At 32.0% G+C, this 8353-nt stretch overlaps 1 long non-coding RNA gene across 2 annotated transcripts; it reads right to left on the reverse strand.

The window, feature by feature from the left end:
• Positions 1-239: 239 nt before the first annotated feature.
• Positions 240-7765, reverse strand: LOC149800313 (uncharacterized). Of its 2 annotated transcripts, none has more exons than XR_016420957.1 (4): positions 6421-6495; positions 4954-5160; positions 3291-3385; positions 240-548 (listed from the first exon to the last, which is right to left on the reverse strand). It is a non-coding gene; the product is annotated as an uncharacterized LOC149800313 (long non-coding RNA). The 2 variants fall into 2 exon arrangements; XR_016420956.1 differs by lacking the exon at positions 6421-6495 and adding an exon at positions 7679-7765 and having other exon boundaries at positions 243-548.
• Between the last annotated feature and the right edge of the window lie 588 nt (positions 7766-8353).

An 8353-nucleotide genomic window follows, 5' to 3' on the forward strand; every position in this document is an offset into this window, starting at 1 on the left:
ACTCCATAATCTTAATGGCTCAATGTCTATACCGAGTATGATGAGCCTAGAACTCCATAACATGAATAGGCGTAATGTCTACACCGAGTATGATGAGCATAGATGTCCATAATAGTGATGAGGTTAATGTGTATACGGAGTATGATAAGCATCGAACGATAAAGTATATCATTATTCCGTAAAGACATGCATGCTCAAAATATGTATACACACAGCCACGCTCTGAGAAAGAGAGAAAGAGAGAGGGAGATCACAGTTAGTTGTAAAGAAGGAAAGAAATCAAGACTTATGATTCCTCAAACCTTGTCGATAATTATGATAAGTGTTCCAAATATTAATAAATAAACGAATTTGCTTGCTTGCTTTATTTATAGGCTGATATATTAATGTTTACAACTTAAATGTTCATCACATTTCCAACGCATATTAAAACTTGAGAGAACAAGTTTGTTTGTATTGCAAATGTTCATCAAAAAGTTGTGAAGAGCATGCCGTTTCACTGTCCAGTCGCTTCCTAAGTGTTTCGAACTAATAGTTGAATTTAAAACCTGAAAAAGGAAGTAATTTATATAATTATTTATATTTGAATATATTTTTTATAATATTTTTGAAAGACAGATACACATAGACAGACATATGTTTTTTCTTTTCGTTGTTGATTTTATATACTTTACAAAGCTGTTTAGCTGCATAAATACACGAACATTTACTATAAGCACTAAGATGTAATAGTATAAATACAAACTAACTGTAAGCAACATATTATCAAGAAGGATGAGAAACCAGTCTTAGGTCTCGACCGATAAAATATATTTCCAACCCAGTCCCCTAAAGTTAAATAAACACATATATGATGGATATGGACCAATGGGTTAATAGCCACCGCTAAAATAATGAAGTAAACTTTCGAAGTACATCGCAAGCCCGCCCCCCCCCCCATTTTGTGCCAGAACAAAAATGTTAGAGAAAGAAGGATATAATAATATATGCAGACGCAATGACTGCTCAGACGAAGAAAAACTCACCACGAGCAACTGACGAAACCACTGTATTGGACGTTATACTCGTTCGAAGCTATATAATTGTCACACCTCCTGCACAATCACAAATCGTCTTACAGAATACGAAGGGAATAGGAATGAAATTAAATAAAATCACCGATATTACTACAATAGAAGTTACTATCAAATCAGTGTAGTAAACAGTTTTGAAACTTAAATTTTCATAACCCAGTTGTAACGATGAATACATGCGAAACAATTGAAAAGGATTTTATAGGTTTCGCTGTAGAGTTTACGAGGTTTGTCCAGTGTACGTTAAGTAAGCACGTTAAATTAAATTATATAACCAGGTTATTACCGCTACACAAAACACAACAATGCCTTACACGAACTTTGGAGCAAAAGTATTGAACATCTGCATATATTCTGTTCATTTAAAAGAAATTCAGACTTCGTATCCAGTCTCCAGTCTAACAGTGTATATAGAGACAATCTAAGGAGAAATTAATCCCAAAATGTGTCTAGTAGATAAACTAAACGCTGTTTGGTTTGAATTAACCAAAACTGTACAAGTTATCATATTGCTATTATAAATGTGTAACGAACTTAACTAAAGCACGTATTGGTTATTACTAAAAGTATGACCTACACGCGAAAATGAAATCAAAGGAAATAAACCCTTATGTAAGCTGTTAACACCGTAGTAAGCTTATATATTAAATTAGCATACAAGCAGGATGCAAACAGTCATGTTGAAAAGAGGTTTGATGGTAACTATATTTTTTGAAGATTTGTATTGTGCCTTTAAGTCATAACATTCCGGTTGAAGTGAAAGCATTCAGTTTTCATCGGGGAATAAATGTATTTATTAAACATTTAGTCTTACTACCATCATGATTAACAAGGAAATACATGAGCATTAACATTTTGATAATTTGTATGACAGATAGTTAATTTTGTATTCATTCGTCAATTTAGAGTTATATCCCCATGCTTTCTGTTGCAGGGTTTATATACACCTAACACAAGAATCACTGCCTTTGTTTTACCAATACGGGTAATTCGAATTAAATTATACTTCATATGAATAATATCCCTGATGTTGCAAATGTTGTGCCGAAATTAGCATATGAAACGAAGTAGAACCAGAGTGCCCTCTACGACTAGGTGATTAAAAATTTATTTTATCTTGTGAACTGAAAGATATGTTTGTCACTTTAATTGTAACGCGCGAACACATGTCTTCGCTTATAACCTTGTTTGCTTTTCTTGGATTTATTATTATTTTAGTTTTCATTGTACACTGCAAATTACAGATCTATAAAACAATAACAATACTTGAATTGCATGAAACTGAATTGAACTCTGTATGTCCGTACGTGTGTGTGTCTCTGTGTGTGTGTGTGTGTGTGTGTGTGTGTGTGTGTGTGTGTGTGTGTGTACGCGGGTCAGTCATGCGCTGTTCCTATATTTATAATCATCGGTCAACATATAGGCCAGTGGTTCTTATGTCATTATGTTGTGTGTCATCATGTCTGTTATCTACGGCATCGTTTTAAATTTTAATTGATTAAAGAAGTAAAGCAATACATACAATTGGCTCAAACTTCCATTCACAGTGATGTTCTTCTAAGTTGTGTTGGAAGTAAGATTTATTTCAAATTAATGTTTTGATCCTATCTCCCCTGACTGTTAACACATTATTGTAAGATTTATTTCAAATTAATGTTTTGATCCTATCTCCCCTGACTGTTAACACATTACTGTAAGATTTATTTCAAATTAATGTTTTGATCCTATCCCCCTGACTGTTAACACATTACTGTAAGATTTATTTCAAATTAATGTTTTGATCCTATCTCCCCTGACTGTTAACACATTATTGTAAAAATAGCCTAGAAAAACCTTGATATGTAGACTCCACGCATAACCGAACAGCAACGGAAAAAATAAATTAAAAAAATCAAACCAAGCAAACAACAACAATGAAAACGAATACTACGAAAAACTACCAAGGGGATGTCTGGTTTTTGCATTAAAAAAACTCCAATCCACCTTCTCCCCACGACCCAATCACTTAAAAATAGATATTAAATTCAGGTAAAATAAAACATATTCTGGTTCGAAGAAAAATCACAGCCCTTTTTTATTCATCTTCCCTCCAGGGAATGTATAGGTCGGACCCTAAACAGATACAGTATCGATGTATCTGTAGTTATGCAGTGGAAGCATTATAAAATGAAAACCTTTCCAGCTAAAGTAATTTACAATATTTCATCTTATACATACACAAGGTTAATTGTTTTGTCCGTTGCCATTGTTCCCGTTGCCATTGTTATTGAATAGGTTCATAATGACAGGCAGAATTACGGCGAGGATTATCACTGTAACAAAAGAACAATTTAAATGATTTATATGGAATTTTCAATTATATTGGATTACCGCTGTTACGAAGAGCCAATTTAAATATTCATAATGGACTATTCGATTACAGAGTATTATCACTGTAACGAAACGTCATTTGAAAATTAGTAACATGGATTATTCAGCTAAAGTATCACATTTGTTTGTTTTTGTTTATAAATGAAATTATTCCTATGTTCATCCAACCAAAATATGTTCCAGTCTGTTTATAAGAACAACACAATTAGACGCTTACTCTTATATCTTGTCTGCCCTAATTTAGAAATTATCATAGATATTATGCTGATATGATGATAAGCCCAAGCGTAGTGATCACCGTACAATCATAAATCATACAATTTAAGTTAAATGTATTAAAGATATCGTTTACTGATAAAAAACAATACACCGACAACTTTAAAAAAATATATTATTCTAGCCTCCTCGTCTTATCATAGGATTAATACTATATACATATTTATTCGTATTGTAAACAGATTTGCAATGCTTACGATTATCAAATTTCATCTAAATTAACACCTATTTTGTCTATAGTACTTCTCTCTGAAATTTTCGTTCTTTATGTTTATAAACTATATATATATATATATATATATATATATATATATATATATATATATATATATATATATATATATATATATATATACATTTTAATTAAGTGTAACTGATAGGACCACAAAGATTGCACTATGGTAATTTACATATAGGTAAAGCTTTAATCAATTTAAACTTAATCAAGCAATGATATTCGTGCTTTTTTTAGTTTTTCAAACTTCACCATAAATGACTGTCGAAAACATTTTAGAGCTGTTTTGAAAATAACGCATATTAATGTACAAAAGATCACAATTACATGTGTTTTCGGCCCTCACTTTTCAGCTATTCAAACCACAGTGGTCACTAATGGTACAGTAACTTTAATTTTACAAATTGATGTTATGCTGTTAATTGAATGTTAAATGTGAATCAATTGGCCAAATATTTGGTTAAGATTGACAGCTAATGCAATACTTCTTTCTTGTGTTGGCATTGATTAAGTACTTGTCCATGTACATATGTCTAATTACTGTAAGATAATCTAGGTTCAACTAAAATTATAATTAATTACAATGCATAGATTCTGCTGCACTCGTGTGGCAAAATGCACTAGGGAATGGGCAGTAAGGGCACATCCAGCTGATCATTAATTTTCATTACAAGCAAAATTTACGTGTGAAAAATATAATTTCAATACACATGAAAACATGAAGAGACGGACGGAAAATAAATTGTATTTTCATGTAAAAATTTAATGAAATTATTGAATTATCGGTTTTACGTAATTATTTGTACTGATCACATTAAATCTCCCTATATAGTTGTCTCCGTCTGTCTATTCGACTCTTTATGTTTATATATATATATATATATATATATATATATATATATATATATATATATATATATATATATATATATATATATATATATATATATATATATATATATATATATATATATATACGCCCTGCAATCAAATACTTACAGGGAAATATGAACTGGAGGATACCACCAATTCCGCCCCCGCTATATCCTCCGCCAAATCCGCCTCCACCGATCCCGCCAATACCTTTCCCACCATATCCGCCAGCAATTACTGGATATGCTCCTGCATAGCCGTATCCGGTTCCATAGGTAAGGCCAACAAGGCTTATAATAACTAGGGCAATTGGAACCATTAACTTGACCATGGCTTCAAGGAAGAAATGCACTATAGTCAATACGCTAATGAAGAATTCGTTTTTAAATATCAATCATTATTTAATGCATTATTTAATACAAATTTCAGTAATCTTTGAAATGCGTGCAATTGATATACTCATGATTGTAATTTAGAAGCAAAGGACAATATAAAGGCGTAGTTAAATAGCATGTTACCTATTTAAGTGAATAACTACACTGTCTTTTCTGATATGACTAAGTGAATAATATCTCTGAATTTATGTCAATTTATTTTCACAAAATAAGCTTGTGTTTACCAACAGTATAAATTGTGCAAATACTTCATCCTGATCTGCATAATGAACATCTTAAAATACAAGTATAAATCAATCAATTAATCTGTATTTTCTCAACAAGTAGAATTGCGTGAAATACAGATAATAGTTAAGACAAAGAGAAGTACAACAATTTACACTGATGATTTCCAACATCATTCCAGAAACTTAATACTACATATAAAATACAATACGCGCGTAAATAAAAAATGACACATTACCGATGTATATAAATCTAAGAATAAGGAAAAAAGAGGAGGATAAAGAAAAATATGTCCTGTAACGGTACGGATACAGTAATGATAATGCCTTTTAACGGCTTTGCTTTCAAAATAGGTTTCTTATAGGTACAAAGGCTTGCTTGAAGTTGAGCTGGGGTGTTTTGTTTTATATTAACGTTGGGTCTTCATGCTAAGACGTACACTTCTTACACAAGGACCAGAAATTTGAATGATCAGATCTGAAAATGGTAAATTTGTTTTGTCAAGTTTATGTTCATGATCAGTTTTAGTAACTGTGCCTCGCCGTTACTTTAATTTTTATGTTAGATCAAGTCGAAACTTTTCAAGCATGAAAGTCGTTGGCAATTTATATTGGTAACATACATGATGTGACCACGTGCTGGAGGATGTCGGTATACTGATGACCACAGTTTAAACAATGAGTAGCATCTTGACTTTAATTGTGACATTGATATTATAAACCTATATTTTCCATTCGTTATTATCCTTCATGATTTAGTATAGAGTGGAAGGGCGAATTTGTGCTTGTAAATGTTCAAATCTAGACAAATCACGATGTCTATTGATTATGCCTATTGAAATAATAAATTATAGAATTATATTACACTCCATATCGAGTGTCGTCACCAATTGTGATTAATCACAGACAATAGTCTTCCAGAACGTGGGTTACTTTTCATGGAATAGTGACGAAATTTAAAGCGATGAAATTACCTCAGACTTGATGAATGTTATGTTGTATATCGATCGGCAGTCAACTTACTGTTAGGTTCAAAGACTCGAAACAGCTATAACAAAATGTTCAGAAGATATCAAGAACTATTGGTACAATATTTGTTTTTGGATTTTTGTATATTTCTTCACCTGAAGATAATATAGTTAATATAGTCCTATTCTTTCCAATTTAGACAACAGTTATATATTCTTACGGATTTAAATGAACAATCTTCGTGTCAATGCATTCAAACAAAGACAAACTACACTGTAGTTACTCTCTCTTGAAAGACCTCTTTATTTCAAGCAGTATTATGACTAAGGTAGAATCTGACTGTAATCAAGCTAACATATTTCTTGTCCTTCAAAACTGTCGATGATATCAAGGAGGGCGACTATAGGTAGTACTATTTATTGGTTTCCTCGGTATCTGGTAACTTTTCCTTGTAACTTCCTGTGTTACTCACTTCTCTTAGGATACGAATATATTAATTGAACATGCCCATTTAAATTATTAGATTTAAATAGGCAATATTGTTAAATGCACCATAACATTAAAAGTATGTCTACAAAATTATAACGAATGCTACAAATGTAAACTTAATTCATTTTTGATTTATGTTCATTAAAGTTGACATAGAATAATATTCAGTCCTTTGCACATAACAAATTACACTATTGTAAGGTAACTACCCATGTTTCTATATGAATATGATATGATGTACAAATATCTTAAAAGTGTGAGGCAGCTAAATAATATGTATAGGCTGCAGCCTTTAATTGTACTAGAACACACACACACACACACACACAACTCGAATACAACAATGAACCAATGATGCTGTGACACCTATTACGCATTCCGTAATCTCACAGTTACTAAGGATTAAGACTCGGAATTGCGCTTCATAAAGGTCTACCTGACTGGTTAACTCATGACAATTGGGTAAATAAATCGGCAAATTATTGCCTTATATTTTCTTTCCCCTCTTTAACATCGAGAAATATTGTTAAAGAATAGAATACATTAAGTGATGCGTGATACATGACGATTACACCGATCCTCATTTGATGACATACAAACTTTAATATACACTTGAATGTATGAATTGTTTTTTATAGACATGCATATATAGTTATTTGTTTGCTTATTGTCAATTGTTCTGAGTTTAGGAATTAGAAAGCGAATCCAGTCCACTTGCACATATTTGATATATATGTCTGTCTAAATTTTCCGAAGCATACCGCAAACGCTTACCTGAATCTGTATGCAGACCAGTATCTCCTGCTTAAATCGTTGTGAAGTTATTGTGACAAGTTGGTAGATAGCTTCTTTTATATAAACGATTAGGCATACACTGGCACACCTCTGAATGCAGACGAACACGATCAAATTATTGACTGGCCGGAAATTCGATTTAAAAAGGAAATGTCATGTGCATAAGCAATCAATTCAATGTCATTAAGTGTGGCAATCAAACACTATTGCACTTTTGGGTGGCTAGACACTTAGTCATTCCAATAAGTGTAATAGTATTAAATCATTAGGGGAGCGTAAGTACTTTCCTTGAAACATTACATTTCTACGTAATGCGTGTGTCACTATTCTAAGATTTCAACTTTTTAACAAACATATCTACCAGATTGTACATTTCAGCCAGTATTGTCACGATGTGCCGAAAGACACATCTTAAATCTAGAAATTTCTTTAGAATTTTTGTAATATATTTTTCACGTGTCTCTTCGAAGCGCGAAAATTATAACAATTCATTTTCATGTACGAATGAATTGCATGTGGTTTTATTTTCGCAACTTCGGCGACCAGATATAAAATCGAGAAAATCTAATCTCGTGAAAATGTTTGGTGTGTAACAACACGAGACAACCATTGCTGAAATTGCAGAATTATAATAATCGAAATGTTCCTAAATCA

This window comes from Sinohyriopsis cumingii, chromosome 5 (assembly GCF_028554795.1).
Source record: "Sinohyriopsis cumingii isolate HCF-2022 chromosome 5, ASM2855479v2, whole genome shotgun sequence".
In the NCBI taxonomy this organism is placed as follows: Eukaryota; Metazoa; Mollusca; class Bivalvia; order Unionida; family Unionidae; genus Sinohyriopsis; species Sinohyriopsis cumingii.